General features: G+C 38.3%; 1 pseudogene; it reads right to left on the reverse strand.

The window, feature by feature from the left end:
- Positions 1–1,556: 1,556 nt before the first annotated feature.
- Positions 1,557–23,340, reverse strand: LOC120157923 (annotated as a pseudogene).
- Positions 23,341–23,878: the final 538 nt, after the last annotated feature.

The following is a 23,878-nucleotide window of genomic DNA, read 5'->3' on the forward strand; positions in this document are numbered from 1 at the left end:
CCCTAAGCTTCCGATGTGCAAGCCGGCGACCTAAACTCCACCAAAGGACGCGAACGGCGAGGGTAAGTCACTTTCCTCCTCTATTATGTTTTGTTTTTCTTTACCCACATGCATCAACCAAAAAATGAAAAGGAAGAAACCTAGAATACCTTTCGAAGGAAAGGTTTTTGCCTTTTGATGTTGCTTTTTGATTTTTTTCTACAGGTAAAAATTACAATGGGGATTTTGATGGGTCTTATATTTCCCTTTACAAGTGAAAAACAAAAAAAAAAGAGATTTTGCTGATTTGTGTCCTTTTTTTTTTTGTCTTGCATGGCCAATTTGGCATTGGGGGGTTGTTGTGGCTTGGAGGGACCACTGTTGGGGTTGATTTGGTCCACTGGTCGCGACATGGCTACTAAATGGGGCACGCTTGTTGCCGACGTGGGGAGCTGTTCACGTGGCTGCCGTACGTGGTCACTGATGTGAGATGCTTGGAACCGTTCGGGACCACTGCTGGGTTGATGATGAGGTGGCGTGGAGCAGGGGTCACGGGCTGCTGCACGCTCATGTCATTGGGGTTACATGTGGGAGTCGAGAGGTCATGGCTGGCGGCGACTAGGATTAAATGAATCAGTAAGGGTTTTTGGTTACCCTAACTATGTGGGCTCGTTGGGCTTGATGTAAATTTAATGGGTTGTTGGTTATGAGTCTATGGCTATTTGGGGCGGAATGTTTTTGTAAATATGGACATTTATTTTGGATTTTTGATATTATTTGGTATTTTGGTTGTAAGTAATAACAGGCTATAATTTGGACTTTAAACACCTAAAATGAATAGATGGTTACTTAAGGTTTATAAACACTATATGTTGGAAATTTCTCAAAGCTCGTTGATCCATTGCAAATATTCCATGAACTAATTTTCATTTCCACCGCCAGTGCCACTTCAATTAATTTGATCTCAAAATCCGAACTTAAAAATCAATTTGATCTCGAAATCCGAACATTTTAAAGTTGATTCTCGATTTCCTTCAATCTGTCTCGAAATGTTCAGACAAAATTCAAGTATTACAGTGTTATTTTATCTGGATGACGAGTGGTGGCACGTGACATATTATACCGTATAATAATATAAAGTAAAATAAATGTATGAGCATATATAATTTAGTTTATGTAGTATATTAGGATATAGTTTGCATGTTGAGTACCATAGCAATATAGTTTAGTGAGTATATAGTTTTCATTAAAGATCATGTATCATGTCATATTATATAGCTCATTAGATTGTTACTTGTTACATAGTTCATTAGGTCATTGCATATTATATGTTATGTAGTTCATTAGGTAGTTGCATATTATATAGTTTTGTTAAATAGGTGAATGTTATATTGTGCATTAAATAATTAATATAGTTAAATAATTAGCCTTTTCTTGTTAGAACAATCCACATTAGATTAGGCCATTTCACTTTTATTTTTGTTTTTGAAAAACCGAAAAGAGAGTCCACTTTTATTAGTATATGCCCATTACATTTGATTTGATTTTTAAAGGCCCAAACAAATGGCCCAATCTTTTCAAACATATACATGTAATCTAAAACGTTTGCTCACCATTGTTACAACTGTAGTCCAAGGAAACATCCCAAACAAATCACCGCAGTAAATGGCCTGATTGATATGTGGATGAATTTTCTTTATTTCAGTCCCAAGTTCTTGTTCAATCCTATACCTGTTGGGGGGGGGGGACATATAATCAATGAATCATTTCAAATTCAATGTATATTGTACTAAAAGTTTCAACCCTGCTAGAGATATGATAACATACAAGTTAAAGCTGTCCTCGTAAGTGATCAAATTCACTGCTAATCCAAGATGACCAAACCTTCCTGATGGACCAACCTGCTCATTAAGTGGACGTCCGTGAGGATTACCAAAAATAAAGATCAATGCTGCAACTTAAAATAGAGAAAATAAAGATCAATGCTGCAACTTAAAATAGAGAAAATATTTTAGCAAACATACTCGGTGAAGGTAGGTTTCAGAGTTCTTGGAGAAGTCAAAGTTAATAACAACATTCACCGCTTGAATATCTATACCACTTGTGAAAAGATCTGCAGCAAGTATTCACATAATTAATGCCTTAGTTTAGGATTTTGCGAAAGAGAGACATCAAAGCTAAAAGTGTGGAATAGCACTGAAAAAGATCAGCAGTAGAGAGTTCGGGTAGTAGGTTATACATTTCAGCATCTGAAAATGAAAGAGGATGAGAAGAAAACAAATGCCTGCAAGAGTATATCTAAAGAAAAAAAGCCTACAAGAAATACATCAAATGGAAGTCCAACAATCTACACGTTTCCTAGTTAAATAATCGAATTATCCAGGAAGATTATGATGCAGGGGATCCGAGACAGATGATGTTGAGCTGTCAGATTGCACCTTGATGGCGCTGAGATACCATGAGTTGACAGATCAGCGCAAAGGCGGTAGTTGATTGTGATATGTTCTTCATTGGGGCCGTTTTGAGTGCGTTTTTGAGTGTCTTTTTTTCGACCTCAAATTCTGCCGTTTTCCCCTCCGAATCACTAGTTTTATTTATTTTTTTACTATTTATGGTAATATTTCGCTTATCAATTAGGAAATCAATTTAAATCCGATTTAGGCCGGTTTTTTACAGTTTGCTTATTTTATTTCGAATTTTAATTTAGAGTGATTTTCGGGATTTTGCTATTTTTGGCAAAATACGAATAAATAATATTTTTTGCTATAACAGTCCGGCTTGTGGACTGATTTTGGATGGTTTTTATTTTATAATATTCTAATAAATCCTAGAGACTTTTTTCTCTGGTTTTTTGGACGAATTTTCTCTTGTGATTCATCCGTTAAAACGAGCCTGCAGGATAATCATTATTTTGGTCGGCGTCAGATTAGCTTGTATGATAAACCCACAGCATAACATACCAGTACAGACAAGGTTCCTGCATGCTCCATTGCGGAAATCATGAAATACCCTGTTACGATGGCCTTGTAGCATCTTTGCATGTATATAAAAGCAAGAATAGCCAAGTTCTGTAATTTTCTTGGCCAACAACTCCACTCGATTTACCGAGTTGCAGAAAATGATTGATTGGTTTATTTGCAGCTGTATATAAATATATTCACATACCATGAAAACAAAAGGAAAAGAGAGAAGATTAGATAAGAAGTTTATTCAAGGGAAAACCTTAGGGAAAAGAGTATTTAAGCAGTGGACTTTCTGCCTTTCTTCCACAAAAGCATAATATTGTGTAATACCCTTTAGGGCAAGTTCATCCATTAGATTAATAATATAAGGTTTTTGTAGATATCTGTCTTTAAAGTCCTTAACTGTAACTGGATATGTGGCTGAAAACATCAAAATTTGGCGATTTGCTGTCAGAAAACAAATCAGCTGCTCTACAGAAGGTTGAAACTCAGGAGACAGAAGTTTATCTGCCTGAAAGAAACCAAAACACATAACATCAAACTGTGCAGATGAAAAAATTAAAACAAGTACACTACAAGACAATCAAATACCTTCCTTTTTACTGAAACCTCTAAGAATTATTGATGACTCAACTTAATTCTAGTTGAAGATATAATATAAGAGAAGATATAATATAATATAAAAAGAATAAAAAATTCAGTGTAGTAATATTAAAACTAAAGATAGAAGTGCTCAATCTTTACAGAAAAATAGACAAGGGGACTCGGGGATCTAATGAAATTAGTATGCACAAAAATAAATAAAATAAATGCAGCCGCAACCAGCTTCACTAACTTCAAATAGTATATCAGTTAAATTTTCCAAAGAAAGAATATATGGGTTCGGTAAAGATTGAGCATTTTATCTTTAGTTTCTCATATTACTACACTGAATAAGTATTAGGAATTATATTTAAATTCCTTAAGCTAAAACTTGGACCATTGGATAGAATACAGTAAACCGTTGTGAAGAGAACAAGGTGCACACTAAGCACTAAAACTACTATATTGCAGTAAATAAATGTATGTGTGTTTTGTTTGTGTCTTGTACATATAGAATAAGATTACGCCATATATTCTAATAAAAAATCTTAAACTGTGTTCCAGTGTGTCCAATAAACCATGCAATTTTTTTAATTTGCTGAACAACTTCCTTTGATTGTTCGTTGCTCAAATTATTGAGAATAAAGAGTTTGATATTGTCCCCATTTTCTACCATTAAAGGTACAGTTAATTTTTAAAAAAAGTAGAAAGTAAAGAAATTAAGAACTTCAAAAAGGTATAATTTTTCTACACCTATAATCTGGGAGTGTGTGGTTGTGTGGGTGTGGGTGTGGGTGTTGGGGGTTGGGGGAAGCCTAGGAGTAGTAAGCACACGACTGATCAAATTTGCCTAGGCACACTTTGGTGCATTCCTCAACAACATGGACGATTGTAACAGGTTAAGGATACTACCACTTTCCCTTTTGAGCAACAAAAGAAGTACAAATACTTAATTACTGGTTCAAATAGTGGCAAACACTTCTGGCCTCCTACCCAAGCAAAAAAGACCAGCCATAAAAACCATTTGTCAAGATAAATAAAAAAATAATCTTCTTTCCTAGTATATCCAAAATGCTTCTAACTTCGTCAACTTCTCTCATGTTAAACTTGAAAGAAAGAAAAATTAAGAGAGAAAAGTACATAGAAACAACCAAATAATTACCTCATCCATGATAAGCATTGAACAATCTTTCAAAACACAAACACCCTTTTTAGCAAGTTCTAGTATTCTGCCAGGGGTTCCAAGCAGCAAATGGACTGGTTGATACAAACGCATGATATCATCCTTGAGACTGGTACCTCCTGTTGTGACCATGACTTAAATTTGTAAATGCTTTCCAAGCTCCTTGCACACTTGCGATGTCTGCAGAGCCAATTCTCATGTTGGAACAAGTATAACTGCAAAAACACATACATTGAGTAAAAACAAGAAACTAAACACATAATTAATGTAAAAACATCCAAGAGAAGCATTGACAACTTCTTTGGCGAAAAGTAAGATAATAAAATAGAGAAGGGAGGTATGAAATTGACTTGTTTCTCCAATTAAGACAAACTGAGTTCAAATGTAGAACTTATTTGGGTAGGCTACAGAAAGATAATGTTAATGCCTGGACTGATGCAAAAAACTTGAACCTATTTGCAAGAAGGAAGACTCAATGCACTTGCTTCAGGAACTGGTACAGAATATTGTCTCTCACTAGACTATGAACATCCATGATAAAGCATTCAAAAACTTTAGTTAACTATATGCACAGATGGTATTCATCTCTTTTCTACTACTTGATCGACAAACAGATCAATTGGGCCTAAAATTGATGCACATAGAAATATATTATGAAAAACAGTGGATGAAGATTTAACCTTGAATAAAATTCTTTTCTTGGTCAATTTTTTCCAAGGCGGGAATGCAAAATGCTGCTGTCTTTCCGGTTCTGTTTATGGCTCTGGCAAGAATATCACTTCCTGTAACAACCCGAAAATTTCAAAATAATATTTAATTGGGAATTGAGGTTTTAATTGTGAAAATTGGTGGATTTTTGGGGACTAAATTGGAAGTTTTTAAAACTTGAAGCTTGTTTTAGAGTTAAAGAAAATTCAGAGACCAAGTCCTGAATTTACCCTAAAATGTTAGGTATGGGTTGTTATATACGTGAATTGGTTTCTGAAAATCAGAAACCAATTCCTCCTAAATTCCCTCTCCCAACCTCAACTTCCGACGACGATCCCGGCGCCGTTCGAATTCCGATCGTCATTTTAAAACCACCATCGTGTTCATCATCGAGCGAGGAATAAACCCTTCAATTTAATTGAAGCGAAACACTGCCAAACGCCGTGAATTTTAAGTCAAAACATCGACGTTTTTTTTAGCTCAATCGCCTAGAAAATCCTAAATTCATCGCCGATCGTTGCTCCGTTTACGACACCTCCCGCACCATCGTGTTCCTTATGTCGTTCCGAGTCCGCCGGTGTCATCCTCGGTCTCCGTTGACGGCGGCGCGTGGGGAGGTGAACCGGTCAAAGTTTCCGATTTGATGAAATTGAGCTCTCCGCCGTTCAAAAATTTGAACCGATCTTTGTAAGTATCTCGAAATCGCTCAAAATAATTTTTAGAAATTTTTCCGTGATTTTTAGAGCCCGGAGGACACCTCACGCGCCGCCGCAGGGCGAGTGAAATCTGGAAACCGGTTTAACCGGTTTTGACCGGTTTGACCGGTCATGAACTGTTGACCCGACCCGACCCGTTGATTCGACCCGACCGTTGACCGTTGACCGGTGTTATTCTAAGAATTAATTCGGTTTTGGTGCTATTCTGGGAATTAATTTGAAATGGGTGCTATTTTGGTAATTTTTCGAAAAGTGATATTATGGGAATTAATTCGAAATTGGTGCTATTTCTGGAATTAATTCGAAAAGGGTGCTATTTTGGTAATTATTAAAAAAAAGGTGCTATTTGTGTAAAATGTTTGACAGTTTGTTGACCTCCTTTGACAAGAACTTTGACCGGCTATTAAACGACCTTTGTTTTCGACCGAGTATACTTATCTTGATATTTTTCGACGTTCCAAATCCGAAGTTCGTTTCACCAAATTCGAATCCGAAAGTCTCCAAATTGTCAGTCAAACTCTTTTTCTTTGACTTTGACCAAGAATTTAAATATCCGAAAAGTTATACTTTATGTTTTTCGACGTCCTGAATCTGATTCTGAAGTTCGTTTTGCCAAATTCTGATCTGAAATTCCCGAATCGAGCTTGTAAACCCAAAAAGGCTTAATATTTTAATATTTTGATTATTTAATTGAGATTTGGTCAAGGATTTATTCAATGAAAATATTTTATAAAGGTACTCGTGTTTCACCTGAGCAAGGAACAATTAGGTCCGGTGTTATCCGTTCGTCAGATCAGTCCGAACCGCGTAATACGAGAATTACCCGTAGGTTTCCGTATATTATTTAAATAATATTTAGATTATTTATATTAGGATTCCAATATGGATTTTTCCAATTCGTAGGATCTAGCGCTGCAGCAGAACGTGATCGACAGACCCAGTAATAGGCTTCCCTATCTGATTCCCAGACTGTTACAGGTGTGTTTCCTGACAATGTTATTTTACTGTTTTAAACTATCATATAAATAGTTTATATTATTTTTGACCTGGATTCTGAAATGATATTTGACCTGAATTTTTATATGATACTTGACATGGACTCTGTTTTGTACTTGACCTGAATTATGTTTTAATTTTTGATATACATATATCCGTTATAAGCAGAATATGATTATTTTGGGGGGGAATAATGTTGGAGGAAGTATACCTGGAGGTTCCTCTGCTGTGTGCTCAGGACCTTATTTACCGGCTCCTCTGCTGTGTGCTCAGGGCCTTACTGGACTTGTTGGTGGGTTTATGGTTCTGGGGAACCTACACAATTTGGACTTGATGGATGGGGGTAGTATTCATATAAAAAAAATTATATATATAAAACATGTTTGATAACTGATTTTACTGGAATATTTTATTCCTATGTTTTATACACTGTTTGGAGTACACTGAGCTTTTTAGCTCATTCTATAGTTTTTACCCTTTTTCAGATAACAGCATACCATAAGCTAGCAGATTTGGCATCAGGGGAGATCAACTACTTATTTTGTACGAACATATATTTCTATATGTTTTTCAGTTATATTTGGTGACATGTATTTGCTATCGCTTTGGACAAATCTGTAATATTAATATATTTTGTTTAATATTCTATAAGTTGTAAAAAAAACCTCTGAAAGGGATATGTGACCACTTAGGTTTGGGTCTAACTTACAGACCGGGGCTGGGGGGTTACATTTGGTGGTATCAGAGCTTTCAATTTTAAACACTCGGAATGTATATGGGTCCTAAACTTTGAATTTTTAAGGAAAAAAATGTCACCTTATGTTATGATTTAAAGTTTTCTCGAGATCCCTGATGCTAATCTGACATATGTTTCAAATTCTTCTGTAGAGCCTTATAGATCCAACGATGAATGCTGCTAGAGGTCGTAGGACATGACGTGGACGTGGTAGAGGGCGAGTCACTCGACCTTCTGTTACGATAGACGATCCGATGTCACCACGTGATCCTCCTGTTCCGCAAGTAGACCCAACTCTTTCTCATGATGATCAGTTTACTCCTATGAGAGACCCTTCCGTCACTGAAGATGAGGATTCTGAGATGAATGAAGACGCCATTAATAGAGCTATCTTCCGCATGTTTCAGAGAGCTGCTAGAGCCCCTAGTAACATGACTGCAGTGGAGATTTTAAATTCTCTGGTTGCTGCTGGTGTAGTTCCATTCGAGGGTATTACTGGTAGACCTCCGACAGACGCTGAGTATTGGCTGGAGGACACAGAGAGGATTATGGATGAGATGGACCTCAGACCTGAGCAGAAGTTGAAGGGGGCCCTAACTATGTTGAAGAAAGAAAGCTTCAGATGGTGGCAATCCATTTCTGGTAGTATTCCGAGGAACCAATTAACATGGGATCTTTTCAAGACGCGCTTCCGGAGTCGTTACATCGGAGAGAGATATCTGCAGGAGCGACGCCAGGAGTTTTAGAATCTGGAGCAAGGTAATATGTATGTTATGGATTACGAGGTGGAGTTCATTCGATTGAGCCGTTATGCTCCTGGACTTGTTGACACGGAGACAGATCGATGCTTGAGGTTCGAGAATGGACTCAGGTATGAGATCAGGAGTCGAGTCGCTACCCACCGAGAGAGGAATTTTGATGCTTTGGTTGAGATAGCCAACACTGCTGAGGAAATAGAGCGACTGGGTATGGAGCACCGGAGAGATAGTGATCGAGCTTAAACCCGATTCAGGAGGCCTTCTGGTTCTGTTAATTCTTCTGCACATCCTAGCAAGAGAGGCAGTGGTGATTCATTTCAGAGAGGCGGTGCGAGTGTCAGACCTGTTGCATCCGGTTCTTCAATTGTACATTCTTCTAGACATGGTGGATCATCTGGGTTGCAACCTTTGAAGATATGTGATTACTGTGGAAAACATCATATTGGAGAATGCAGAATGAAATTGGGCACATGTTATAAGTGTGGTTCTGGTGACCATTTTTTGAGGGACTGTCCAGAGCGAGATCGTTCATTTCAGACACCAGCTCGTACTCCCGCTAGTTCTCATAGTACAGTTCAGACTCCAACACGGGGACGTACTCAGGATAGAGCACCTGGCAGAGGCCGAGCATCTCAGAGTAGGGGTCCAATCAGATCTGAGGCCAGACAACCTGTATTGGTTTACACTGCTAGACTTCGACAAGATCGTGATGGGCCTAATGTGACTGCAGGTACTGTTACTATTCATTCAGTTCCATACTTTGCATTGTTTGATAGTGGCTCTACAAATTCCTATGTATCACATTCCGTTTCTAGGGTCTAAATATTCCTGTTGAGAATACTGAGCGTTCAGTGATAGTTCAAAGTCCCTTAGGCAAATCCATCGTGTTGGATCGTATTTTTAGAGAGTGCCCTATAGAGATCAATGGGGAGATTTTTCTGGCTGACCTGATGGAGTTACCCTTTGAAGAGTTCGATTTGATTCTCGGCGTAGATTTGTTGGACAAACATCGAGTAAATATTGATTTTGAGACTAAGAGAGCTGTTCTAAAGACCCCAGATAATCGAAAGATTGTAATGATCGGGGAACGACGTGGATTCTGACGAATGTTGTGTCTGCCTTGGTAGCGGAGATGATCAGGAAGGGTTCCGAGCGTTCTTGCTTATTTTGGACACTAGGAGATCGCAATCCGATATGAAGGCATCCGAATTGTCAAGGAATTTCCCGATGTTTTTCCCGAGGAGTTGCCTGGATTACCTCCAGATAAGAAGTCGAATTTGTGATTGAAGTCTATTCTGGTTCCACCCCGTTTCAATGGCTCCTTATCGTATGGCCCAAGGAGCTTAAGGAACTAAAAGTTCAACTTCAGGAGTTGTTGGACAGGGATTTATTCGACCTAGTGTATCACGTGGGGAGCTCCAATTCTCTTTGTCAAGAAGAAAGGTGGGACATTGAGACTCTGTATTGATTATAGAAAACTGAACAGCTCACTGTTAAAATAAATATCCTCTACCCAGGATCGATGATCTATTTGACCAATTTCGAGGGGCTTCTATCTTTTCAAAGATAGACTTGAGATCTGGTTATTATCAACTCAAAGTGAAAGATTCGGATATTCCGAAGACTGCTTTCCGTACTCGATATGGGCACTGATTTTTTATTGATGTCATTCGGGTTAAATAATGCCCCTCCAGAAACGTCTCTGAGATCCGTAGTGTCTTGGGCTTAGCTGGTTACTACCGTCGTTTCGTTGAGGGGTTCTCCCTTATTGCAGCTCATCTGACGAAACTATTAAGGAAAGATGTTCCATTTGTCTGGTCTGAGGACCAACAAGCTAGCTTTGAGAAATTGAAGACTGTTCTGACTCAAGCCCCAGTGTTGATTCAGCCTGAATCTAGGAAGGATTTTTCTGTCTACAGTGATGCTTCTCATTCTGGATTAGGAAGTGTCTTGATGCAAGATAGGAAGGTTGTCGCTTATGCGTCACGTCAGTTAAGGCCGCATGAGCGTAATTATCCTACTCACGATCTGGAATTAGCTGCTGTGGTTTTTGCTTTAAAGATCTGGAGACACTACCTCTACGGAGAAAAGTGTTATATCTATATTGATCATAAGAGTCTGAAGTATCTGCTTACTCAGAAAGAATTGAATTTGAGACATCGTCGCTGGTTGGAGCTTTTAAAGGACTATGATTTTGAGATAGAATATCATCCAGGGAAGGCTAATGTAGTGGCAGACGCCTTGAGCCGTAAGGCGATATCAGATCTCAGAGCCTTATTTGCCAACTTGTGCTTATTTGATGATAATAGTTTGTTAGCAGAGTTACAGGTTAAACCTACTTTGGCCGAGGAGATTAAGGCCAAACAACTCCTTGATAGCTCGTTGCTTCCCATTATTGAACAAGTTAAGCAAGGATCGAGTTCGGAGTATACTGTGGATCAGGATGGTATTTTGTGTTTTCACGGTCGTTACTGCGTCCCTAAAGATGATGAGTTGAGATGGATTATTCTTCAGGAAGCTCATAGTAGTCCTTATGCTATGCATCCTGGCGGGGACAAAATGTACAATAATCTCAAAGAGCGATACTTTTGGACTGGTATGAAGAAAAATATTTCAGATTTTGTGGCGAGGTGTTTGACTTGTCAGCAGGTTAAGGCAGAGCACCAGCATCCGTCTGGATTGTTACAGTCAATTAAGATTCCTGAGTGGAAATGGGAGCGTATTACGATGGACTTCGTTACTGGTCTTCCTCTAACTCCTTCCAAAAAGGATTCTATCTGGGTGATTGTTGATCGACTCACCAAGTCAGCGCACTTTATCCCTATTCGGGTTAATTATTCTTTGGATAAACTAGCTAAGTTGTATATTTCTGAGATCGTTAGACTTCATGGTGTTCCATTGCCTATCATATCTGATCGAGATCCGAGATTCACTTCCAGGTTCTGGAAAGCTTTGCACGAGGCTCTGGGTACTCGTTTGAATTTCAGTACAACTTTTCATCCTCAAACTGATGGACAGTTTGAGCGAGTGATTCAGGTGTTGGAGGATATGTTACGGGGTTGTGTGATTGATTTTCATGGTAGTTGGGAAGATTTCTTGCCGTTAGCTGAGTTTGCTTACAATAATAGTTATCAGGCGAGTATTCGCATGGCACCGTACGAGGCTCTGTATGGACGTAGATGTCGTACTCCTATATGTTGGACAGAGTTGCATGATAGAAAAACTTTGGGTCCAGACTTGGTTCGAGAGACTGAAGATACTGTCAGACTGATCTGTGATCGCTTAAGAGAGGCATTTGATAGGCAGAAGTCATACACAGATAAGCGACGTAAGGATATCGAGTTTGAGGTTGGAGATCAGGTTTTTCTCAAGGTATCTCCATGGAAGAAGGTATTGAGATTTAGACGTAAAGGTAAACTGAGTCCGTAATTTATTGGGCCGTATCGTATTCTGAAGAAAGTTGGACCTGTTGCTTATCAGCTTGAGTTGCCTTCCCAGCTCAGTCGTATTCATGATGTTTTTCATGTTTCTATGTTGAGGCGATACCGTCCAGATCCAGATCACATCATTCAGGTTGATGAGGTAGAGCTGAGACCTGATTTGTCATATGAGGAGGAGCCTGTTCAGGTTCTAGAGAGGGATGAGCGAGTTCTTCGGAATAGGCGTATTCCAATGGTCAAAGTTCAGTGGAGTAATCGTAGCCCCTCAGAAGCTACTTGGGAGACACTGGAGTCAATGGAGGTTCAATTTCCTTATCTATTTTCATAAGGTAAATTTCGAGGACGAAATTTCTTGTAGAGGGGGAGAATTGTAACAACCCGAAAATTTCAAAATAATATTTAATTGGGAATTGAGGTTTTAATTGTGAAAATTGGTGGATTTTTGGGGACTAAATTGGAAGTTTTTAAAACTTGAAGCTTGTTTTAGAGTTAAAGAAAATTCAGGGACCAAGCCCTGAATTTACCCTAAAATGTTAGGTATGGGTTGTTATATACGTGAATTGGTTTCTGAAAATCAGAAACCAATTCATCCCAAATTCCCTCTCCCAACCTCAACTTCCGACGACGATCCCGACGTCGTCCGAATTCCGATCGTCATTTTAAAACCACCATCGTGTTCATCATCGAGCGAGGAACAAACCTTCAATTTAATTGAAGCGAAACACTGCCAAACGCCGTGAATTTTAAGTCAAAGCATCGACGTTTTTTTTAGCTCAATCGCCTAGAAAATCCTAAATTCATCGTTTAGAAAATTCTAAATTCATCGTCGATCGTTGCTCCGTTTACGATACCTCCCGCACCATCGTGTTCCTTGTGCCGTTCCGAGTCCGCCGGTGTCATCCTCGGTCTCCGTTGACGGCGGCGCGTGGGGAGGTGAACCGGTCAAAGTTTCCGATTTGATGAAATCGAGCTCTTCGCCGTTCAAAAATTTGAACCGACCTTTGTAAGTATCTCGAAATCGTTCAAAATAATTTTTAGAAATTTTTCCGTGATTTTTAGAGCACGGAGGACACCTCACGCGCCCACACGCGCCGCCGCAGGGCGAGTGAAATCTGGAAACCGGTTTAACCCGTTGACCCGACCCGTTGACCCGACCGTTGATCGGTGTGCTATTCTGGGAATTAATTCGGTTTTGGTGCTATTCTGGGAATTAATTCGAAATGGGTGCTATTTTGGTAATTTTTCGAAAAAGTGATATTCTGGGAATTAATTCGAAATTGGTGCTATTTTGGGAATTAATTCGAAAAGGGTGCTATTTCGGTAATTATTTTAAAAAGGGTGCTATTTGTGTAAAATGTTTGACAGTTTGTTGACCTCCTTTGACCAGAACTTTGACCGGCTATTAAACGACCTTTGTTTTCGACCGAGTATACCTATCCTGACATTTTTCGACGTTCCAAATCCGAATCCGAAGTCCGTTTCACCAAATTCGAACCCGAAAGTCTCCAAATTGTCAGTCAAACCCTTTTTCTTTGACTTTGACCAAGAATTTAAATATCCGAAAAGTCATACTTTATGTTTTTCGACGTCCTGAATCTGATTCTGAAGTCCGTTTTTCCAAATTCTGATCCGAAATTCCCAAATCGAGCTTGTAAACCCAAAAAGGCTTAATATTTTAATATTTTGATTATTTAATTGAGATTTGGTCAAGGATGTATTCAATGAAAATATTTTATGAAGGTACTCGTGTTTCACCTGAGCAAGGAACAATTAGGTCCGGTGTTATCCGTTCGTCAGATCAGTCCGAACCGCGTAATACGAGAATTACCCATAGGTTTCCGTATATTATTTAAATAATATTTAGATTATTTATATTAGGATTCCAATATGGATTTTTCCAATTCGTAGGATCTAGCGCTGCAGCAGAACGTGATCGACAGACCCAATAATAGGCTTCCCTATCTGATTCCCAGACTGTTACAGGTGTGTTTCCTGACAATGTTATTTTACTGTTTTAAACTATCATATAAATAGTTTATATGATTTTTGACCTGGATTCTGATATGATATTTGACCTGAATTTTTATATGATAATGGACTCTGTTTTGTACTTGACCTGAATTATGTTTTAATTTTTGATATACATATATCCGTTATAAGCAGAATATGATTATTTTGGGGGGGAATAATGTTGGAGGAAGTATACCTGGAGGTTCCTCTGCTGTGTGCTCAGGACCTTATTTACCGGCTCCTCTGCTGTGTGCTCAGGGCCTTACTGGACTTGTTGGTGGGTGTATGGTTCTGGGGAACCTACACAATTTGGACTTGGTTGACGGGGGTAGTATTCATATAAAAAAATTATATATATAAAACATGTTTGATAACTGATTTTACTGGAATATTTTATTCGTACGTTTTATACACTGTTTGGAGCACACTGAGCTTTTTAGCTCATTCTATAGTTTTTACCCTTTTTCAGATAACAACAGACCATAAGCTAGCAGATTTGGCATCAGGGGAGATCAACTACTTATTTTGTACGAACATATATTTCTATATGTTTTTCAGTTATATTTGGTGACATGTATTTGCTATCGCTTTGGACATATCTGTAATATTAATATATTTGTTTAATATTCTATAAGTTGTAAAAAAACCTCTGAAAGGGATATGTGACCACTTAGGTTTGGGTCTAACTTACAGACCGGGTCTGGGGGGTTACACTTCCAGTTAAAGCAATGGGAATACTCTCTTCCTGAATAGGTGAAGGTCTTTCAAAACTCTTCTCATATATTCCCATAAGAAGTTCATGTTTCAAAAGTTGACCTCAAACTCATTTCCCTTTGTAGCTATCACATCCTGGATATTAGATTTGTATCAGGAAAAAAATCATTAGACTTCATTAAAAAAATTCATGCATTTCCAAATACTAGTGGTACTACTCTTTCCCCTAGACATTAGATATGTGTCAGAAAAAATACAATAGATATGCTAGCAAAGATTAACTAAGCCAGATGAACTCAACGTTAGTGAACTACGTATCTGTTGACGAAAACGGGTAAAGAAAACAAAAGAACACGAGAATTTTACGAGGTTCGGCAATGTGCTTACGTCCTCGGTGCCTAGGCGGCACTAGAAGTTTTATTCAATGATGTTTTAGGTCTAGGTTACATCTCTATTTATAATAGAAAACTCTAGTACATAATTACAAAATCAACCCTGTCCTCTCCATCTCCTGTCCTCTTTACTGGTATATTTATGAGCCATACCTAACAAATCTCCACCTTGGCGAATATCCTGCCCCTTGGAAACTTCAATATGGGTTGGGTTACCTTGCTTCTTTAACAACTCGAAACATTCAACAAGTCCAAGCAATACTTGAACTTGTCTGTCGTAACTGGCTTGGTGAACATATCAGCGGCATTCTCATCAGTATGTACCTTCTGAAACAAAACCTTTCCAGATGCAACCAACTCTCTGATCTTGTGGAACCTTACATCAATATGTTTAGTTCTAGCACGATACACCTGATTCTTAGCCAAGTGAATAGCACTTTGATTATAACAAAGCAAATGAACTTCACCTTGTTGAACATCCAACTCCTTCACTAAACCAGTAAGCCATAAAGCTTCTTTTGCAGCTTCAGCCGCTGCCATGTACTCAGCTTCAGTTGTAGATAGAGCCACAATAGATTGAACAGTAGACTTCCAACAAATAGGCCCTCCACCAAGAGTAAAGACATACCCTGTCGTAGATCTTCTATTATCCAAGTCACCTGCATAGTCTGAATCCACATATCCTACAACCAAAGGATTATCCCGCTGACTCCCAAAAACAATTTCATGTCCCACAGTACCCTTTAAGTACCATCTCCTGTCCTCTTTACTGGTATATTTATGAGCCATACCTAACAGTATCACTCTCCCCAAGTTAGATATATCATAGGATAATAGGAATTAAAGAAAGTACACCTGCATTACCAGAATAATATAAGAGAACAATTTGTCATTTTGCACCATTCTAAAGATCTTAGAATAATTTATTTGTCCTATGCTGAAATTGCCTTCTAAACTATCCAATATAAACAGGGCCTTCAATGAATTGTTAAATGGCAGTTCCGCTATACAAGGTTAATAACAAGGAAATAGAAAATCTAATACATACATGACAAAAATATCATTTATGAACACACCACTATTTTATACGGTGGCATCTTTAGCCTTGCCTTCCAATCATGTGAGCTGAAAGTGGATGGCGTAAAAAGGTAAACAATTGTAAAACGACGCACAATAAACATGAACTTTCAGTCTATGGAATATAAATTGTTAACTCAATGGAACATACATAGTTATATTTTTATAAATCAACGAAGTAAATAGTAATTACAGGAGCAATTCATAAATTTGCCAAGCTACATTAAGTCCTTCCTAACAAATTGGAAGCTCAGGGCTAAATCAAACCAAAAGTTATAGCTCTATCCGGCAACGCAGGACACAACACGATAGGGGGAATAACTAAAATGTGATACGAAAATGAACATAAATTCGACACTGAGTAAGTAGTAATATTCCAGAAGAGATAATGCCAGAAATACAAATAAGGGAATTACAACAAAACAAGAAGAAATCAAAATGAACATCGAGTCAGTGGCTTCGGATTGTATGGTCTTCTCGACCTCGTCCACGACATTGGAGTCATTGCCGCCAGGAAACTGGTTTCTCCTGAGCCAGTGCTGATGTTGCTGTTGTTGTTGTTGAAAGTGGTGGTGATTATGATTAAAATTTGAATGTTTCTTTGTCTTCTGGTGAGGAATGGACGGCGTTTGTGGACTATCTGAGTAAAAGGGTGTCTAGGAGAGCTGTCAGGGAACTTTTTCAATACAATGGTCGTGTATTAAGGGTTTACATTCCGATCGGATCCATTAAACTAAAGTATAGGAACCATACTTTTGCCTTTAATCAGTTCGAGAAAGAGGAGGGGTTAAAGAAAGCGATTGAGAAGGTAAACGGTACATGGATTGATGGAAAGTGAGTTTTTGTAGGGGTTGCGAAATATAAGAGTAAGAGGGCTATGTTAGCAGTTGGGAGTACGTCCAAGTTGATTACTGAGAAGTTGAATAGGGGTGAGGATGGTAAGAAGAGAGAAAAAATAGTTGCTTTGAACAGATTAAGGGATGGAAGATCGTATAAGGATGTATTGGTTTCAAATGAATGGAGGAGGAATGAAAAATTTCTTATGGATAAAAGAGAAGGATGTTCGAGAAGGGATGTAGGGGTGAAGAATGTATGGGAGATGCACATCCCCTCGGGTGATTCAGATTGGATAAAATGTTCTCTTACAGGGATCATTAAACCATTATTTGAGTTGGGGTTGGTTTAAAAGAGATTGGAAAGTGATGGGATATAGGTGAAAGTTTCCAGAAGGGGTTATGCATGGAAATCATGCATGGTTACCTTTGGTTCGATTAAAGAGCCTGAAGAAACGTGGTCAAAGAAGAAGTAGGAGTTAATGTTCTGGTTAAATTGGTTGAAACCCCTTCTGAATGATGAATGTATTCCAATGGCTTTTTGCTCGGTAGAATTATATGGCATTCCATTGTTATGTTGGAATGCTTTCTTTTGGGAGAAGCTGGTTGGAAGATGAGGAAACTGATGTGTATTCTGTATAGCACGTTGAATAGGTTGGATTTGTCGGTGGCAAGGGTGCTGTTGAGGGTGGGAAGCCCCTTTGACATACCGAATTGGATAACTTTAGGTGCTTATGGGAGATCATACAAATTTACTATTAAAAAATGGTATTCTTCTAGGATGTCGATGGTACCGTCAGAATTAATTTCAGAGAGGGGGTCGAAAAACAGTGTCGGTGATGGTGCAGCTTTCGGCGAGGAGGGGGAAGGTAGAGAAGTTGGGGTGGTTTAAAAAAGTAATCTAGAAGCAAAGGAAACACGTCTAAGGGTTGACAAGTGGCCTGATGGGACTGGGGTAGCTGGAAATTCTAGCGGCGGAGAAGCTTGATGTCAACGCAACAAGAAAATCATGGGGAACATGATGAGAGAAGGGTGTCAGATTTTTTTGACTTAAGTAGGGACTTTAGAGGGGACTTTGAGGGGATTGGTCTGAGGGAAAATTTGAATTTTGGGGCTAGTGGTCAAGCCCACTCCGATAAAACTAGTGAGCCCACCTCTCCCATAGGAAAAATAATTTCATCTGGGCCTACAGTTAATTACAGATTATGGGCTTTGAGAAGTATATGGCTGGTAGTGAGGAACATATAAGTGAGTTGGATGGTATGGGTAAGGTCGGAGATAATGGAGTTAAGGAAATAGAAAAAGTTGGTATTACTTGTAATTCGACAGATAAGGGGAGTGAATCAAGGAAAGAATATGCAATATTAGTTTCTTCAGAGGGGAATTTGGGAGAAAAATCATTGGAGAATGAAACTTCATGTTCTGAGTGCAATGGATATGCTAGAGATTTTGTAATGAACAACAATAAAGATAGGAGATATGAGAGAGTTTATAGGAGAACCGGGGGTGTTAAAGACAAATGTCAATCTGAAGTGGAGGATATAACTTTTATAGTTTCAAAAGTTGATGAAGAAATTAATGCTACATGGGAAGTGGGAAATCTCTTAGGTATATTAGGGGGAAAACGGTGGCTGAAAAATTAGCTAAAATGAGTAAAAAGTGTGGGGAGGAGGAAGGTTGATAGACTTTTCTTCATCTGAAAAGGGTGGTATTGTATTAATGTTAAAATTTTCTGTTTTGTCTTGGAATGTACGAGGTTTAGGGAGGAAGGAGAAAGTGAGGGAGTTTAGGAGAAAGATAGGGGAAAAGAAGTCGTTAGTGGTATTCCTGCATGAAACTAAAATGCAATTGATGAACCAATCGTTGTTAAGGAGAGTGGGAGGGAGTTTCTTAAAAGGTAGTGTGGTTGCTCCTTCAGTGGGGACTACAGAGGGTTATTTATTATGTGGAATAAAGAGAAGATTGATGTTGTGGACCAGGTTGTGAATAGGAGATTTGTTACGATTTTAGAAAAATTTAATGATCCGGATATTAAATGTTGGTTTGTTAATGTCTATGGTCCTACAATTGAAGTGGAGAATGAAGGTTTTTTACTAAGTTGTTGTCATTTGTTGAACAAGCTGGTGGACCTATTTGTGTAGGAGGAGATTTCAACTCTTATTTGATTCCTGAAGAGAAATTAGGTATGAATCAGAATTTTCATTCAATGAAGGTTTTTCAGATTTTATTTGAATGTTGGATTTGATTGATCTTCCTATGAGTGGGGGTACGTTCACTTGGGGAAATAATGGAGAGGAACAATCAGTTGTGAGGTTGAATAGGTTTCTGGTGGATTCGGTGTTCTTAAATTTTTTTCCGATAATTTCTCAAATATTGCAGCCACATTCTATTTCTGACCATAATCTTATTTTGTTGGAGAATGTTTCATTTGATTGGGGTCCTCAACCTTTTAAGTTATTTAATTATTTGTTGGAGGACGTTAGCTTCCAGGAGATGATAAAAGTTAAGCTTGGGGATTTGAAGACGAGGAAGAGGCGCAGAGGAATTTTTTGGTTATTGAAACATATTAAGGTGGTTGTTAAAGAATGGTCTGAAAGTAAGCATTTTGGACTCTCAAAAGGAATAATAGAGTTGAAAAATTCAATACATGAGATGGATTTGGCAAGGCAGAAGAGTGCAAAATCGGTGGATTTCAATCAGATTGTTATAGCAAAGAATGAATTATGGAAGCTTTACCAAAGTGATGAATGAATATGGCATCAGAAATCGAGGTGTAAATGGTTTTTAGAAGGGGATCATAATTCTCGATTCTTCCATCAATGTGCAGCAAACATGGGTAGGGTAAATTCTATTCTTTTCTTAAAGATTAATGAGGTGGAATGTTCAAATCCTGAAGAAATTAAAGCCCATATTCATGATCATTTTAAAGAGGCTTATAATTTAATGAAAACGTTAGAGGCAGTGGAGATTAATGTGGACTTTGTTAAGATTTGTCCAGATATGGCTCAGAGGTTGGAAGTGGAATTTACAGAGGAGGAAATATGGGGCATTGTGTCTGAGGTGGATCCGAATAAAGCCTCTGGGCCAGACGGGATGAATTTGGGATTCTTCAAAAAAATTGGACGTAATTAAGGAGGAGGTAATGACATTTTACAGGGATTTTTTTGCTGGAAAACAATGGGAGAGAGGAATTAATCATTCTTTTATTACATTAATTCATAAGAAAGTGGGTCCTTATTGCATTGATGATTTTTATCCCATTAGTCTCGTTGGGGCTCTTTATAAAATCTTATCGAAGACGTTAGCTAGAAGACTTAGAGGGTGCATGGAGTATTTAATAGGGTCTTCACAGTTCGCATTTATTCCGGGAAGATATATTCTGGACTGTTCTTTCATTGCTAATGAGGGTATTGATTATTGGAGGGAAAAAGGGTTATCATGTGTTGCATTCAAAGTTGATTTTAGGAAATCATATGATTCGGTTGACTACTCTTTGCTTATAAAAGTCATTGAGCTAATGGAGTTTGGTGAAAAGTGGATTTCATGGATTAGAAAGTGTATTTCAACTGCTCCGGTTTCTGTTCTTGTAAATGGTTCACCCACAAAGGAATTTAAAATATCTAAAGGTCGTCGTCAAGGGTATTCCCTATCACCCCTGCTTTTTAACTTTGTGGGAGAGCTTCTTAGCCATATGTTGTCAAAAACAGTGAATTTGGGGTTGTTTGCTGGTTTTACCATAGAAAATCATGGGCAAGCTTTTAATATTTCCCATTTACAATTTGTTGATGATCTTTTGATATTTTGTGGAGCTTCGATCAATCAATTGAAGAATGTTAGGAGGGTATTGTTGATTTTTGAATTATTATCGGGTCTTGAGATAAATTTGGTTAAAAGTAAGATTTTTGGGATTAATGTGGAGGAGGGGGTGTTAAACGAATGGGCTGATTCTATTGGTTGTTTAGTAGGTTCTTTCCCATCCGATTATCTAGGTATTCCTATAGGTGCTAAGAGAAATTCAGCAGCCTTGTGGGAACTAGTAGTGAGGATATTTAAATCTAAATTATCCGGATGGAAAGCTTCATCGCTTTCATTGGCTGGCAGAACTGTTCTTGTTAAGTCGGTGTTGAGCTCTCTGCCTATTTATTTTTTTGTCAATCTTTAATATTCTTGCCTCGGTTTTGGGAGTTTTAAATTCTATTATGGCAAGATTTATGTGGGAGAGTCGGGTGAGAGGAAAATATATATTGGATGAAGTGGTCTTCGATGTGTTTGCCTAGGAATTGTGGTAGGCTGGGGATCCCTAATCTACAACTAGTTAATAGAGCTTTATTAGGCAAATATATTTGGAAATTTTCTGATAAAAATGATCTAGATGGAAACAACTGATCTGTTGTAAATATAAATTGGACTGTAATGATTTGTTTTTTAAGGTGGTTTCAACCCAAGCTTCTTGTTATGGAAGAATGTTGCCCAAAGTTGGATGGTAATGGATGCGTTTGGTGAGGTAGCTCGGAATAAATTGGTTTTGAATGTCGGGGATGGGAAATCTATTTCATTTTGGCATGATGTATGGATTGATAGGGTGTCTCTTAAGGTTAGGTTTCCTAGATTGTATGCTTTATCAATGAATAAAGTGGGGAAAATTTCAGATTTTGGTTCCTTTTGCTCTGAAAAGTGAATTTGAGATATAAAATGGATGAGGAATTTGGCAGATTGGGAAGTGGATATATGGATTGAATTTATGACATTATTGGATTCTGTTAATGTAGATCATAGTCATATGGATTGCTTATTATGGAAAGGTTGTGGAGATGGGATATATTCAGTCAGGTCATGTTTAAAGGGTTGGTTTGAGATAGTGGGGGGTTGAACAAGTTCGGAGTCCGATGGTGTGGAGTGGCCTGGTTCCTCATAGGGTAGAATCTTTCCTATGGCAGGTTTTAAACAAAAAGTTGGTTGTGAAGTGCGAATTAGTGAAGAGAAAGGTTCCATGTTTAGTTGATTCGTTGTCCCCATTTTGTGGGTTGCTTCTTGAAACGATTTCACATCTATTTTTTACATGTAATTTTCCTGGATGTTGTGGTGTAGATTCTTAAGAATTTGGAATGTTCAATCATGTTTACATTTTGGCGCTGATTTTTTCATGTAAGTTTGGTGGGGATTGGTTTTGAACTCTGATATTTGGAAAGTTATTCTCGGGGCTATTTTATGGTCTATTTGGAAGTACAGAAATATGATAGTGTTTGAAGGTGGGTCTTTGGATCAGATGAATCTATTTTTCCTAGATAGATACAGACTGGTGGCATGGTACACTGCAAAATACAAAGAGTTTTTGAGGTTCTTCAATTATCTTATGGGGGATCCTTCGATTGCGGATAGATGTGGAAGTTAGGGGAATAAGGTGGTCAATCGGGTTCGGTGGGTTCCGCCTCCTGAAGGTTTCTTCAAATTAAATGTGGATGGTGTTGTCACGGATGATTGGATGAAAGGTGACATAGGAGGGATTATTAAAGATTCAAGGGGTTCTACGTTGGCTTCATTCTCTGAGGTTGTAGGTAAAGGGCCTCCTACAGCTGTTGAAATGTTAGCCATTATTAAGGGTTTGAATCTTTTCTTTGATTTCCAATAGGGTGGCAAAGGTAGACTTATTGTTGAGTGTGATAGTCTTGTTGTGGTTAATTGGATTAAGAATTTGGGGGTTGTTCGAATCAGTTGTGTTTATTGTTGAATGAAATTTTAGAGTTTATTAGGGATAAAGATGTGATGATCAGGCATATTCCTAGAGGGGAAAATTGGGAGGCTGATAAGTTGACTAAAGAAGGCATTGGATGAGAAGGGTTGTTTGTAGGCCCTAAGGTGTAGTTATGGGGGTTTTGTTTCGTTTGGTTTTATGGTTGTATATTTCTGATGTAATCTAAGTTGTAATTTTCAATGGTTCAATAAAATTTATGAGACACTCTTTTCCTCCTTCCAATGTTCGATGAAACTTTCATATTTCGTTGAGTATGAAGGGGGTTTTTAATGAGGTCTCCCTATTCTATCAAAAAAATTCCTCTGCACGTACTACAGTTGTGACGACCTTGAATGAAAGCTAGAGTTCACGTTCAGTCCACCTCCCAACCATCGCCGATCCCCGGTGGATACCTTCCTCTACTATCCATATCACAACTATAAACTCCCAAAAAAAAGATTCGAAATCCTAATAGAAACCTAAATCTATACACGGACTACAAAATTTTAATGGTAGAAAACTCAAAGAACCAGACCTAAAAGGTGTGCCTAAAGCGCGAGGCGCTTATACGTGCAGAACTAAACGCCTCTAAAGCCATAAGCGAAGTGACAAACGAAGGGCTCTCTCAGGCGCTTAAAGGCGAATACTTTTTGAAGATGCGTTGGGCGCACCGCTTCCACCTCTTTAGGGAATTAGAGAATTGGGAATTAAAAAGAAGAGGGAATGATACAGGAGGTGAGATGGAGAGATATAGTTAGTCTAAGCCTATTATGTTAGTTTCTTTCTTTTAGCACCGCTTCTGTTTCTTTAAGGGGAATTAAATAGTAACTAACAGCTGTAGCAGTTGAGGTGGAGAGAGGTCCCAGCTTTCTATGTCGGTCACTCTCGTTCTTTTTAGCACCATTTTTTCCACTTTAGATTAAAAGCATATTGAGTGCTATAGTCAGCATGTGAGGTGGAGAGACATGGTTGCTCCAAACCTCTGATTTATGTTCAGTGATTAAAATATCTTTATTTTAAATAAGGGTAACTACATAAATTGTCACTAATCTTTCGTTTT

This window comes from Hibiscus syriacus, unplaced genomic scaffold (genome assembly GCF_006381635.1).
Source record: "Hibiscus syriacus cultivar Baekdansim isolate YM2019G1 unplaced genomic scaffold, ASM638163v2 tig00111278_pilon, whole genome shotgun sequence".
Lineage (NCBI taxonomy): Eukaryota > Viridiplantae > Streptophyta > Magnoliopsida > Malvales > Malvaceae > Hibiscus > Hibiscus syriacus.